Consider the following 14,672-nt stretch of genomic DNA (forward strand, 5'->3'; position numbering starts at 1 on the left):
GTATACCATAAACAGTTATACCAGACTACAGGCACTAATGGGGCTGTCCCAGGCAAACTAGGATATTTTGTTTCCTAGTTATAAAGAACATTTTTCAGAGAATTAGGGAAATATAAAGGTGGTCCGTACATTGAAAGATGTTATTAAATTATGTTAATTTTCTGAGGGGTGATGATGGAATCATGGTTATATAGGGAAATGTCCTTATTTTTGGAAGACATATATGTGTATACTGAAGTATTTGGAGATAAAGCATGACAATGTATTCAGCCCTCTTTTAGATTATTTGACAAAAGGGAATTGTGTGTGTGTGTGTGTGCGTGCGTGTCTGCGTTCTGTAAAAAAAGAGTTGGAGCTAGTGTAACATGTTAATAGTCAATTAAGGTGAGAAGCTATATATTTCCATTGTTCTGTTATTTTAATTTTTCTATGGGTTAGAAATCCCCCACACCCCACAAAAATAATGTCAACTAGTGGGAAAAAGAGAGGAAAATAAAAATAGATAATAAACTTTATGCTTGGGAAAAACAACAGAAAAAAACGCTGATTCCTAACTCCCTACTACAGCCCCTGTGATTTAGATTTAATTGATGTGGGATGAAATCAGGAACAATATATGTCAGTGGTTCTCAAACAGGTTTGAGAATCATTAGCTTTGACAATTAATTATGCACTGGTAACTTTTAGGCCATACTCACCGCTCTTCTCTCTTGTGCTGTAGTTCTGCAGTTCTAAGTGGTGGATATCTTCATCTGTAGAGTTCTTTGGCCCCTAAAGATACAGTTGTCATCTTTCTTTACCATTCCCATTTATTTCAAACATTCTCTATCCATTGCTTACCTATTTTTCTCTAATGGCACCTGAATTCTCCCAATTATCTGAACTAAAATGCATTGAGTCATTTTTCTCCTGCCCTTCCCATCCAATCAGAATTAATACTGCCATCTCCTCTTCCCCATGGCCATCTTCATTACCATCACGCAAGACCTCATTATCTCTCTCACAGAATCATTACAAGAGTTTCATTGTTGGTCTCTCACTTCTTTGTTTTTAAATGTATTTTATTGAAGTATAGTTGATTTACAGTATTGTGTTAATTTTTGCTGTACAGCAGTGATTCAGTTATACATAGATGATAGATAAACAGGTAGATATAGATAGATATTCTTTTTCGTATTCTTTTCCATTATGGTATATCACAGGATACTGAATATAGTTCCCTGTCCTATACAGTAGGACCTTGTTGTTTATCCATTCTATATATACTAGTTTGCATCTACCAACCCCAAAATCCCATTCTTTCCCTCCCTCACGTCCCCTTCCCCTTGGCAATCACAAGTCTGTTCTCTATGTCTGTGGGTCTCTCACTTCTATTTTATCCCCTTCTCCAATCAATCCTATGCACTACAACCAGAGTAAGCTTCCAAAAACCACACCTCGAAAACAACAACAAAACTTTCAATTATTCCCTGATACCTACTAAGTTAAATAAAAATTGTATTTCAAAACATTTAAAAGGCTCCATTGTTTTATCCCAACTTAAAATTTCAGGCTTATTCTCCAGGACCGTATGCCTACCTTATTTTTTTTTTTTTAGGCCCAGCCGCTCCGCGGCATGCGGGATCCTCCCGGACCGGGGCACGAACCCGCGTCCCCTGCATCGGCAGGCGGACTCCCAACCACTGCGCCACCAGGGAAGCCGCCTACCTTATTTTGAGTAGAAATCCAGACCTGCCTTTTCATGATCTGTACCCACCATATTGAAATTGTTCCTTGCACATTGACGCCTTCCTCTATGACAGCTTCTTCCAGGACAAGCATACTTCTTCCTACTAAAAGGCCCTATTATCCCCTTTTGATTAACACCCAGAGAGTTTCATTTATATCAAACCTCCTTTCTAACCTCTAATATTGGAAAGCTGAGGTCTTGCATCAGGAGAACCTCAGAATAAATTCTTCACTTTATGCTTTCTTGTATCTCTATCCTTACTTTCACTTACCCATTTCTGTTCGGAAAAGTGATGAGTTACATTGCTTACTTACAATTACCCAAGTTGATCTTTAGTTTTCAGACCTCCTTATCTGATCTTTCCAATGCCAACAAGGTATTAAACCTGAATAAACTGCCAAAATGAATCTTCCGCTGAGTACATTCCTGGTCATCTAGTTCACATGTACTTCATAGGTCCCATAGCTTTGTCAAACTTTTACCTCTCTTTCAGTCATTTTCTTCCTTTCACTATAATCAATCTCTCTCTCTATATATATACCCTAAGCTTATTAAGGATAGGAATTGTCTTTTCCATTTCTATGTCCTATGCAATAATTAAAATTTTGCATACATGTTTTTGTTTGATAAATGTATACTGACCTGAATCGAATAAGTGTTTTTAGTGATCTATACAAAATAGTGCTATAAAAAATTACAAAAAGTATTATGATTATTTTATTATTCTTTTTCAAAATAAAGTAAAATATTTTCATCTGAAATCACACTTGGTGAGTTACAGCTCAATTCTGTGCCAATACATTAAACTCTGAATCATGGAAAGAGTAAGAATGGCAGAAATTGTTAGGCAGAATGACGGTTTGTAGAAACTGGCTAGTAAATAAGAAATAATACTCTTTTTTATTAAACTAGCTTGAAACTGATATTTATTAAAATTTAAATTGATGAATGCTCCAAAGCAGTACAAATAGAGCTGTAATTCCATCTTGCCATTCTAATGACAATGAAGAACTAAACTAAATGTTCTCTAACATTTTTTATACCACTATAACCTTTGGATGAAATTACAGTCTTGCGCTAAAGTGCATTTGAAGAAGAATATGCCTGCCCATATTAAATGTGCTATAGGGAAAAACAGTATTTGTAGTGAATATCTGTGTAATATAATTATATAATCACCTGCTAAGTACATATGTGTTATTGTGTTTTGATCCCTAATGCTATGATTGTTTAAAATATAAAGAGAAAGAAGAAAAAGGTTCTGTTTAATCTTAAAAAAAAAGAGAAAGAGAGATGTAGTTCTCTATAGGGTTTTCAGGCTGTGAAATATGTTATTTCTTTTGACAGCACAATTATTCTTAACATTTGACACTTCCACTCAAAATAAGAACTATTTTTCTTCTTTGTCTTCTGACCATATTTATAAATTTAATTGAACAAAATGTCAAAAAAGTTAAAAAATCATACAGAACCCAAAATGCAAGGTGTAAAGCTACAGAATAGAAAAAAAAAGCCATCATCTGAAAATGAAAGAGATAGACCAAAGAGGAAGACCAAAGAGGAAATCAATGATTAAAACTATTCTTTTTTTAAATTATTTTTTAATTTTAATTTTTTTAACATCTTTATTGGGGTATAATTGCTTTACAATGGTGTGTTAGTTTCTGCGTTATAACAAAGTGAATCAGTTATACATATACATATGTCCCCATATCTCTTCCCTCTTGCATCTCCCTCCCTACCCCACCCCTCTAGGTGGTCACAAAGCACTGTGCTGATCTCCCTGTGCTATGCAGCTGCTTCCCACTAGCTATCTATTTTACGTTTGGTAGTGTATATATGTCCATGCCACTGTCTCACTTTGTCCCAGCTTACCCTTCCCCCTCCCTATATCCTCAAGTCCATTCTCTAGTAGGTCTGCATCTTTATTCCCATCTTGCCCCTAGGTTCTTCTGATCATTTTTTTTTCTTTTTTTTTTTTAGATTCCATATATATGTGTTAGCATACAGTATCTGTTTTTCTCTTTCTGACTTACTTCACTTAAAGCTATTCTTATCTCAATCACATCTCATGATGTAAAAGACAGTTTTAAAAATAAATGAAAATCTCTATTGTAGAAGTGAACAGAAATAAAATTATGTTATCTAAGCAAATTTGTCATAGGAACAGTGTATGTAGAATAAAAGAAATTTTAACAGAAATCATGCATGAAATAATAACTTCTTCCAATAATGAATTACTGTTTTATTTTGTAAATAAAATATTAAGATATATTTTGGTTAAATGTATACTTTGCCATACATCAAATTATTTATATTTACTACTTAATCACTTTTCTTTGGGAGATTTTTCTCTGTTTAGTTTTGTACATATTTATTTTAGAAAAATAAATTCTTGAATTCTGTAGTATTTCTTTCCATAAGTAAAAAAGTATTCTTGGAATAGGTGCAGGCAATATTCTTTTACACTTCATGCAAATAACATACAATGTCCTTAGTGACTTGGGTAAATTTTACCTCAGTTTTTTTTTTAGATAGTGATTTTTCATTTCTTCTTTCAAATTACTATTTCTTTATGCTGTGAAAAATTTGGCATTGTAGAGGATTTAAATTATTTTTTTTCTAAATAATTACCACCATCTTTTCCTCCACTACTTGCCTTCAATCGTAATTAGGCCCTGTTTGTACACACTTCCACAGCATATCAAAAAATATTTTCCTTTTAATCTCTCTTAAAGACTTTAATTTTTGTCTTATTCAATATCCTACCATCTGTCCTAAAATGTATTTCTGACTCCAGTTTTATCAAGTTTCTTAAAGTATCCATTTTAAATTCTGGACTATCTAAGTTAATAGATAGTGAAAGATGTACTTTATATATGAATAGATACACACCATCCAGAGTCATTTCATTCATTCATTTCATTAACTCACATCTTTATATCCTACTGGTCAATAATCCTGTAAGGTCTACTGTCACAATATATCCAGACTCCAACCGCTTCTCCCCATCTCTATCATGATCATCCCCCAACTGGCACCACATTATCTCTCACCTGAATTATTATCCGGATTTCCTAATTGGTCTTCTGTCCTTGCCCACCGCCACACCCTATTCCCCATCCCTAATAGCTTATTCTCAACCTACTGCCAAAATATAAATCAATTTTCTCCATTCTTTTTTCATTCAGGGTGAAATCAACGTCTTAACAATTGCCTAAGTGGCTGTGAACGATCTGACCTCCATTGCCTCTCAGACCTCATTTCTTACCAATCTTCCATTCTCTCCTTCTACTTCAGCCATGCTGACTCCTTGCTCTTCCTGTGGCACACCAGATTTACTCCCCCTTCAAAACTTTTGCATCTAAAGGAGTAAACAAAATGTTTTCCTCACATCAGGTTCAACAAAACCTTGTAAGTATCACTACATTCAGCTTTGTCTCACGTTTGTCCAAATGTGTATTGGGTTCCCACTAATTGCCAACTACTCTGACAAACCTATGAAATACAAATATGCAGAAAAAGAAAATCACTTTCCTGACGGAGCAAATGGTCTAGTGGAAGTGATCAATGATAAGGACAAAGAGCTATAAGCCCAGAAGAAATGTGTCTGTACATACTGTAGATGCCAAAGCTTCCCAGAGGAGTTCAACCTTGAAGGATTAGCAAGGGTTATAAAGGCTAAGAAGGAATTCAGGCGGAAAGAATAAGCAAAGGCACAGAATTCGTAGAGGATGTAATCTCTTTGGAAAACTGCAAGTTAGGGTCCTCTTGCAGTTGACAGTAGGGCTCTGACAAATGATAAGACTGAATATAGAGGCAAGGGAAGAAAGCAAGGGGTGGGGTTATACATATATACACTTATTCTTACATTAATGCAATGATTTTTATATGCCATACACTGTACTAGGTTCTGGGGAACACTGTAGTGACCAAAATCGTATAGGTTTTACACTCATATTGTTTAAAACACAGTGGGAGAAGTAGAAGGTGGTATGAGAATGCCCAGAAGCAAGCCTAAAAATCAGACTTGGAAAGTTAACACACGCTTTTGCAAAAAATTTGAAATCAAAGGAGAAATCTGAAGTCCACACAGGCATTAGCCAGTGTAATAGGCTGAAATGTGTCCCCTCAAATTCATATGTTGAATACCTAACCTCCTGTACTTCAGAATGTGACTGTATTTGGGGATAGGGCCTTTAAAGAGGTAATTAAGTTAAAACAAAGCTGTTCGGGAGGGCCCTAATCCAATCTGACTGGTGTCCTTATAGGAACAGGAAATTTGGACACACTGAGAGAAGCCAAGGATGTGCCAGCACAGAGGGATGACCATGTGATGATTCAGCAAGGCAAGAAGAGAGGCCTCAGAAGAAACCAAACCTGCCAGCACCTACATCTTGGACTTCCAGCCTCCAGAACTGTGAGAAAATAAATTTCTGTTCTTTAAGCCACCCAGTCTGTGATATTTTGTTATGGTAGCCATAACAAACTAATACAGCCAGATAAAGGAGGTGGGTAGTGGGAGGAGAATTCTAGAATGAGGCAATGATGTATGAGTAGGTTTGAAGGTAAGTTATGTCTGAGGACTAAAAAGTGTTCTGTAAGCTTAGACAATAAGTGGAAGAAGAAAACACTGAGAAATGAGACTAGAGCATTACTGTCTCCGGGGGTGAAATCATCCAGGACTGCGAGCATGAAAAGGAGATTGGGCTTTTGCTTAAATCAATGAGAAACCAGTGAAGGGTATTATATAGGGGAGGAGGATAGGCAGGAATAAGTTTGAACTTAAAAAGAAGTGCCCTGACGGCAGAATGGAGAATGGATTGAGGGGTGGGGTGGAGAGCAAAGCTGGGGGAGAGAATACCAATCAAAAGCCACTGCTCAGTTAAGAAATGATGGTGGCATTGACTAAAATACTAGCAGTTGAGATCAAGAAAGATGAACAGATTTAAAGGATGCTTCTCTCAGGAGGAATTGAAAGTTTTCATCATTGATTAAAATTTGGGGGGTAGGAAGGCAGAAGAATGAGTCACAGATTATATCCTGGGTTCTGGCTCCACATGGGAGGAGGGATATGACATTCACTGAGATGTAGGAACACAGTGAAAGATACTGACAAGTGACAATACTGAGTTCAGTCAAGTCTAAACTTTTGAGCTTGAGGGCCATGAAAGTAAGGTTGCCCAATAGACATGTGGATATATGAATCGTAAACTTCAGAAAGAGAGTATAGGATAGAGTTGAGATATATAGATTTGGGAGTCATCTATAGATGGTTTTTGAAGCCATGTGAATGAATGGAACAACAAATGACTATAAGAAAAAAAGGCCTAGGAAGGAACATGAATATTTAAAAGAAAGGCAGAGAATAATGGGCCCATGAAGAAGGATAGACTACAGCCTGTGACACAGTGAGAAAACCAAGTCAGCAAGACAGCGGATAATGTTTCAACAGTGTCAGATGATGCAGAGAGATCAGTGAGGCAAAAATTCTTTTAGCCAACAAGGAGCTTTTGCTGATCTTAGATAAAGTTTACGCAGGAGTTTGGTGGACTTAAAAACTAGTTTGAAATTTTTTAAATGTGTATGTGTAAGCGATCGTAACGGCAGGGTGTAAGTGATTAAAAACTGTAAATACAGACGTGAGATGTTGGGCTATAAAAGGGAGATAAGAGAATTGTCACTGGAGGCAGATGTGGGATAAAGGAAGATTTTGTTTGTTTTTTCTAAGATGGAAGAAACATACTGTGTTCAAATGTGAATTGGAAGGAGCCAGAGAAGAAGAAATATTCAAAATTAATAATGAGATAGCACTGATATCAGTATAGCATTTTTACTTTATGTACAGCTCTGTTTTAGGTACTTTACTCAAAATAAATCATTCAATACTAGGGTGAATTATTATTCTACTTTAATAGACGAGAAAACATAGTCATAGAGATGATGAAGTTGTAATCATCTTCCCAAAGTTGTCCATCTTATAAGTTAAGGGAGTCAGGATTTGAAACCAGGAAATCTGCCTTCAGAAGTTACCATATCTCTGAAAGCACAGTAGATAAAATACCTTCAAGGGGTCACCTGGAAACATCAGGGCATGACTGAGGTTAGAGATCATGAGTTTTGAGTGAAATAATCTGTAACATCCACCTTTGCTCTTAGGGAAGAAACATGTAACTCCCAGAGGGAAACTGTATGAGCATGGCTTTTCTCATTTGGAAGAGTCAAGCAGAGAAGCCAGTTAATTAATTAACTTAGAGGTGAAGTCAGGCAAGATAAAATCATATTTTTGTATAATAATACCTGGATTATTATTGTATAAGGAGTAGGGACAAAGTAATGTTAAAGAGCAGAATTCTGTTTTTCCAATCAACTAGGCAGTCTTTAAACTCAAAGCTCAGTATTTTGGTGGAAAGTTATATTTTGAGGTACTTTAGAAGAAAACTTGGCCACAATTCTATTTCGTGATAGAAGAAACCACTGCCTCTTCTGGAAAAGAAGAAAGCTAGCACCTCCCTCCTTTAGGGTAATCAGAAGTCGGTGCAGGTGAGAGCTCCAGTTAGAGCTATCTTAAGCCTAAAGGAGCAAAGATTGCAAGGAACAAGAATAGATGGGGATCCAAATTCCATCATGGGTATTGAGTCCTAAAGGAAAAGTTTAAATAAAGGACTGCAGAAATAACAGAAGGATGGGAAAAGGGACAGAAGAGTTATGTAAGAATTTACATTCTAAAGTTTTAACCACAAAGGCAAGAATAGGGGTGCGAGAAACAAAGACACAAATTATGTGTGGTTTAGGAACCTTTCTCTGAAATTTCACTGAGCTGCTTAAACATTTATTGAAGTCCAGTCTAGAGAAAAAAAGTTGGAGCAATATTTGAAAACTTGTTAGTGCTTCTTCTTCCTCCTCTTTGCTGTCAGCCATGGTTGCCTGAAGGACTACTGTATGACCCATTGTGGAGTTCCAGAAGAAAAATATCAATCAGAAAATAACAGCCCAGGCTTATATGTCATACATCTAAAACATAGGTGAAGAGAATGGAGGATATTTGCCAATCATTCTCTGCCCAAAGCCAGCTCCCCTTCATGCTGTACTACTCATTACAAACATCGTGGTTTAATCATCTGGGAATTATCTTTCTACTTGACATTTTACACTCAATTACTCCATCTATAATCATTTATTTTTAAGACTGTTTTAGAACAGTTAGTTTTATAACAACATTGAGAGGAAGGTACAGAGATTTTCACATATCCACTGCCCCATACATGCATAGCCTCCCCCATTATCAACATCGGTCACCGCAATGTTACGTTTTTACCTAGGATGGTCCTACTGTGACACATCATAATCATGAAAGTCCATAGTTTATGTTAGGGTTCCAAAGGTTTGCACAAATGTGTGATGTATAATGACATATTCATCAATATAATATCATACAGAGTATTTTTACTGTCCTAAAAATCCTCTGTGCTCTGCCATTCCTCTCTCCATCCCCCATGCCCCACCTCTGGCAACCACTGACTTTTTATTGTCCCATAAGTTTGCCTTTTCCAGACTGTCATATAGTTGAGATCATACAGTATGTAGCTCTTGCAGATTGGCTTCTTTCACTTATTAATATGCAATTAAGTGTCCTCCCCATCTTTCATGGCTTGATAGCTCATTTCTTTTCAGCACTGAATAATATTCCATTGTCTGTATGTACCACTGTTTATCCATTCACCTACTAGAGGACATCTTGTTTGCTCCCAGGTTTTGGCAATAACGAATGAAGTGGCTGTTAACATCTGTGTACAGTTTTCTGTGTGGACATGTTTTCAACTCATTTGGGTACATACTAAAAAGTACAATTGCTGGATCATATGGTAAGATTATGTTTAGTTTTATAAGAAACCATAAAACTGTCTTCCAATTCCCACCAGCAATGAGAGTTCCTATTGCTCCAAAATCTCACAAGCATTTAGTGTTGCCAGTGTTTTGGATTTTGGCCATTCCAATAGATGTGTATGGTATGTCACTACTGTATTATTTTGCATTCACCTGATGACATATTTGCCATCTGTATTTTCTCTGGAGTGGTATCAGTTAAGGCCTTTGGCTCACTTTTAATCAGGTTGTTTTCATATTGCTGGATTTTAGTTCTTGGTATATTTTGGATAATAATCTTTATCAGGTGGGTCTTTTGCAAATATTTTCTCCCAGTATGTGACCTGACTTCTAATTCTCTTGATATTGTCTTTCAGAGAAGTGTGAAATTTTAATGAAATTAAACTTACCAATTTTTTAAATGGATCATATATTTGGTGTTGTGTCTAAAAATGCATCACCATCCCCAAGGTCATCCAAGTTTTCTCCTATATTATCTTCTAAGAGTTTTATAGTTCTGTGTTTTACATTTAAGTCTGTGATCCATTTTAAGCTAATTTTGTCAAGGGCAGAAGGTCTGTGTCTAGATTTATTTTTTGCATGTAGACGTCTAGTTGTTCCAGCACCATTTGTTGAAGAGACTATATTTGTTCCATTGTGTTGCCTTTGCTCCTTTATCAAAGATGAATTGACTGTATTTATGGGAGTCTATTTCTGGGCTCTATTATGTTTCATTGATCTGTTTGTCTATTCCTTCACCAATAACACACTGTCTTAATTACTGTAACTTTATAGTAAGTCTTGAAATCAGGTAGTGTCAGTCCTCCAACTTTGTTTTTCTCCTTCAATATTGTGTTAGCCATTCTGAGTCATTCGCATTCTGCATATAAACTTCAGAATCAAATTTTGGTGTTCATAAAGTAGCCTGCTAGGATTTTAATTGGGATTGCATTGAATCTATAGATCAAATTTGGGAAGAACTGACATCTGGACAATATTCAGGTTTCCTGACCATGAACATGGGGTATCTCTCCATTTATTTAATTCTTCTTTGATTTTGTTCATTGGAATTCTGTAATTTCCCTCATATAGATCATGTACATATTTTGTTAGATTTTAACCAAAGTATTCCATTTTGGGGGTACTAATGTAAACAGTATTGTGTTTTTTATTTTAAACTCCATTTATTCATTAATGATACATATATGAAAGCAACTGACTTTTGCACATTAACCTTGGATCCTGCAAACTTGCTATAATCACTTTTCAGTTCCTGAAGTGTTTTTGTCTATTCTTTCAAATTTTCTACATTGACAGTCATGTCATCTGCAAAGAGACAGTTTTATATCTGCCTTCCCAAACCCTATATACCTTTTATTTCTTTTTCTTACCTTGTTGCATTAGCAAGGACTTCCAGTACAATATTAAAAAGAAGTGGTAAGTACCAGTACCTGGCAAGGGGACATCTTTGCTTTGTACCTTATCTTAGTGGGAAAACTTCAAGTTTCTCACCACAAAATATGATAAAAGCTCTAGTATTTTGTAGATATTCTCATTATCAAGTTGAGGAAGTTCCCTCTAATCCTAGCTTACTGGAACTTTTTATCATGAATGGGTGTTGGATTTTTATCGCATTCCTTTATTGCATCTATTGATATGATCATGTAATTTTCCTTTATAGTCTGTTGATGTGATAGATTGCATTAATTGATTTTTGAATGTTGAACCAGCCTTGCATACCTGGAATACCTCCCACTTGGTCATGGTGTATTATTCTCTTTATACTCTTTTGGATAAAATTTGCAAATATTTTGTTGAGGATTTTTGCATTATGTTCGTAAGAGATATTGGTCTGTAGTTTTCCTTCATTGTAATGTCTTTGTCTGGTTTTGGTGTTAGGGTAATGCTGGCCTAATAGAATGAGTTAGGAAATATTCCTTCTGCTTCTGTCCTCTGAAAGAAATTGTTGAAAATTGGTATAATGTCTTCCTTAAAAGTTTGGTAGAATTCATTAATAAGTCCATCTGGTCCTTGTGCTTTCTGTTTTGGAAGGTTGTTAATTAATAACTCAATTCCTTTAATAGATATAGGCCTATTCCGATCATATATTTCTTCTTGTGTGATTTTTGGCAGATTGGCTGCTCAAAGATTTAGTTCCTTTCATCTAGGTTATCAATTTTGTAGGCATAGAGTTATACATAGTATTCCTTTATTAACCTTTTAATTTCCATGGAATCTGTAGTGATGACCCCTCTCTTTATTTCTGATATCAGTAATTTCTATCCTCTCTCTTTTTTTCTTAGCTAGCCTGGCTAGAGGTTTATCAATTTTATTAATCTTTCCAAAAATCAGTATTCATTTTGTTTATTTTCTCTATTGATTTTCAATGTTCAATTTCATTGATTTCTGCTTTAATTATTATTATGTCTTTTTTCTGCTTACTTTGGATTTAATTTGTTCTTCTCTTTCTAATTTCCTAAGGTGTAAATTTAGATTATTGATTTTAGGTATTCTTTTCTTAAATACATATTCAATGCTATAAATTTTTCTTTAGAGGAAGAAAAGGAAGGAAGCACTGCTTTTGCTGCATCCCATAAATTTCAATAGCTTGTGTTTTTATTTTCATTTAATCAAAATATTTTAAAAATTTCCCTTGCAATTTATTTTTTAACCCATATGTTATTTAGAAATGTGTTGTTTAATCTCCATGTGGTTTGGGATTTTTTCAGTTATTTTTCAGTTATTGATTTCTAGTTTAATTCTACTGTGGTCTGAGAACAGACATTGTATGATTTCTATTCTTTTAAATTTGTTAAGGTGAGTTTTATGGCCCAGAGTGTGGTCTGTTTTGATAAATGTTCCATGAAACCTTAAGAAAAATGCCATTTTCTGCTGTTGATAGATGTAGTAGTCTATTGATGTTAATTATATCCAGTTGATTAATGGTGATGTTGAATTCAGCTATGTCTTTACTGATATTCTGCCTTGCTGGATCTGTTTCTGAGAGGGGTGTTGAAGTCTCCAACTATGATAGTGGATTTGTCTATTCTCCTTACAGTTCTCTCAGTTTTTGCCTCATCTGTTTTGACAATATTGTTAGGCATGTACATGTTAAGAATTGTTATGTCTTCTTGGAGACTTGACCCTTATCATTATTCAATGCCCTTCTTTATCCTTAATAACTTTTCTTGCTATGAAGTGTACTATGTCTAAAATTAATGTAGCTACTCTTACTTTCTTTTGATCAATGTTAGCATGGTATATTTTTCTCCATCCATTGATTTTTTTATTTATATGTGTCTTCATATTTAAAGTGGGTTTCTTACAGACAACATATAGTTGAGTTGTGTTTTTGATCCACTCTGTTTTTAAATTGGTGCATTTATATCATTGACATCGCAAGTGATTATTGATATAGTAATTGAATTAATATCTACCATATTCACTACCGTGTTCTGTTTGTTGCACTTGTTCTTTATTCCTATTTTTGTCTTCCACTCTTTTTCTGCCTCTTGTGGTCTTAATTCTGCATTTTGTATGATCCTCCTTTCTCTCATTTCTTGCCATATTACTTATACTTCTTTTTTTAACATTTTTTAGTTGTTGCCCCAGAATTTGCAATATACATTTATAACTAATCTAAGTCTACTTTCAAATACTGCTATCATTTCCTGGCAGTGTGAGTACCTTATAATAACAAAATAAGCCTAATTTTTTCATCCCATTTCTTTTATTATTGCTGTCATTCATTTCACTTATAAGTAAGCATACATAAGCATATATATGATATTTGATATACAGATAAACATACATAATTGAATATATTTTGCTATGATTATTTTGAACAAATTATTATCTGTTAGATCAATTAAAATAAGAAAAATAAAAGTTTTTATTTTACCTTCACTTATTCTTTCTCAATGCTCTTCCTTTTTTTCTGTAGAACTGAGTTTCTGATTTACATCTTTTTAAAAATTCTTTTAACATTTCTTGTAAGGTAGATCTACTAGAAACAAATTCCCTCAAGTTTTTGTTTATCTGAGAAAGTCCTTTATTCTTTACTTTTGAAGGATAATTTCAGAGGGTACAGAATTCTAGGCTGGTGAGTTTTTTCTCTCAATGTTTTAAATATTTTAATTCACTCTTTTTGATTGCGTCTTTTATGAGGAGAAGTTGGATGTAACCTTTATCTTTGTTCCTCTATAAGTAAGGGTTTTTTCCTCTCTCTGATTTCTTTCAGGATTTTTTTTCTTTACCTTCGATTTCCTATGATTTGAAAATGATAAGTATTGGGGTTTTTTTGACATTTATCTGTCTTGGTAGTCTCTCAGATTCCTGGATTTGTGGTTTGGTGTCTGACATTAATTTGGGGAACTTCTCAGTCATTATTGGTTCAAATATTTTCATCTGTTCCTTTCTCTCTTCTAGTATTCTACTGCATATATGTTACAGCTTGGATTTTCCGGGTTGTTTTTTTTTTTTTTTCAGTCTTTGTTCTCTTTGCTTTTTGGTTTTCAAAGATTCTATTGATAGATCTTGTAGCTCAGAGATTCTTTCCTCAGCTGTGTTTAGTCTACTAATAAACCCATCAAAGGCATTCTTCATTTCTGTCACAGTGTTTTTGATCTCTAGCATTTTTTTGTTCTTAGGATTTCCATCCCTCTGCTTACACTGCCCATCTATTCTTTCCTGGTATCTATTCATTAGAGCCCTTAGCATATTAATTATAGCTTTTATTTAATTCTTAGTCTGATAATTTTAACAGCACTGCCATGGCTGGTTTTGATGCTTGCTGTGTCTCTTGAACTGTGTTTTTTGCCTTTTGGTATGCCATGTAATTTTTCTTTATATCTGGACATGATGTAAAAGTAAAAGGAACTGCTGTAAATAGGCCTTTAATAAGGCGGTGGTGAGGTGTCGGGGGAGGGGAAGCATTCTGTAGTCCTGTGTTTAAGTTTCAGTATTTTAGCGAGCTTATGCCTCTGGACTGTGAACCTCACAAGTGTTTCTTAAGTTTTCTTTTTTTCCCTCCTTCCTTAGGTGGACTAGGAAGGCTAGACCGGGCTGGAATTGGGTA

This window comes from Neophocaena asiaeorientalis, unplaced genomic scaffold (genome assembly GCF_003031525.2).
Source record: "Neophocaena asiaeorientalis asiaeorientalis breed wild unplaced genomic scaffold, Neophocaena_asiaeorientalis_V1.1 scaffold118, whole genome shotgun sequence".
Lineage (NCBI taxonomy): Eukaryota > Metazoa > Chordata > Mammalia > Artiodactyla > Phocoenidae > Neophocaena > Neophocaena asiaeorientalis.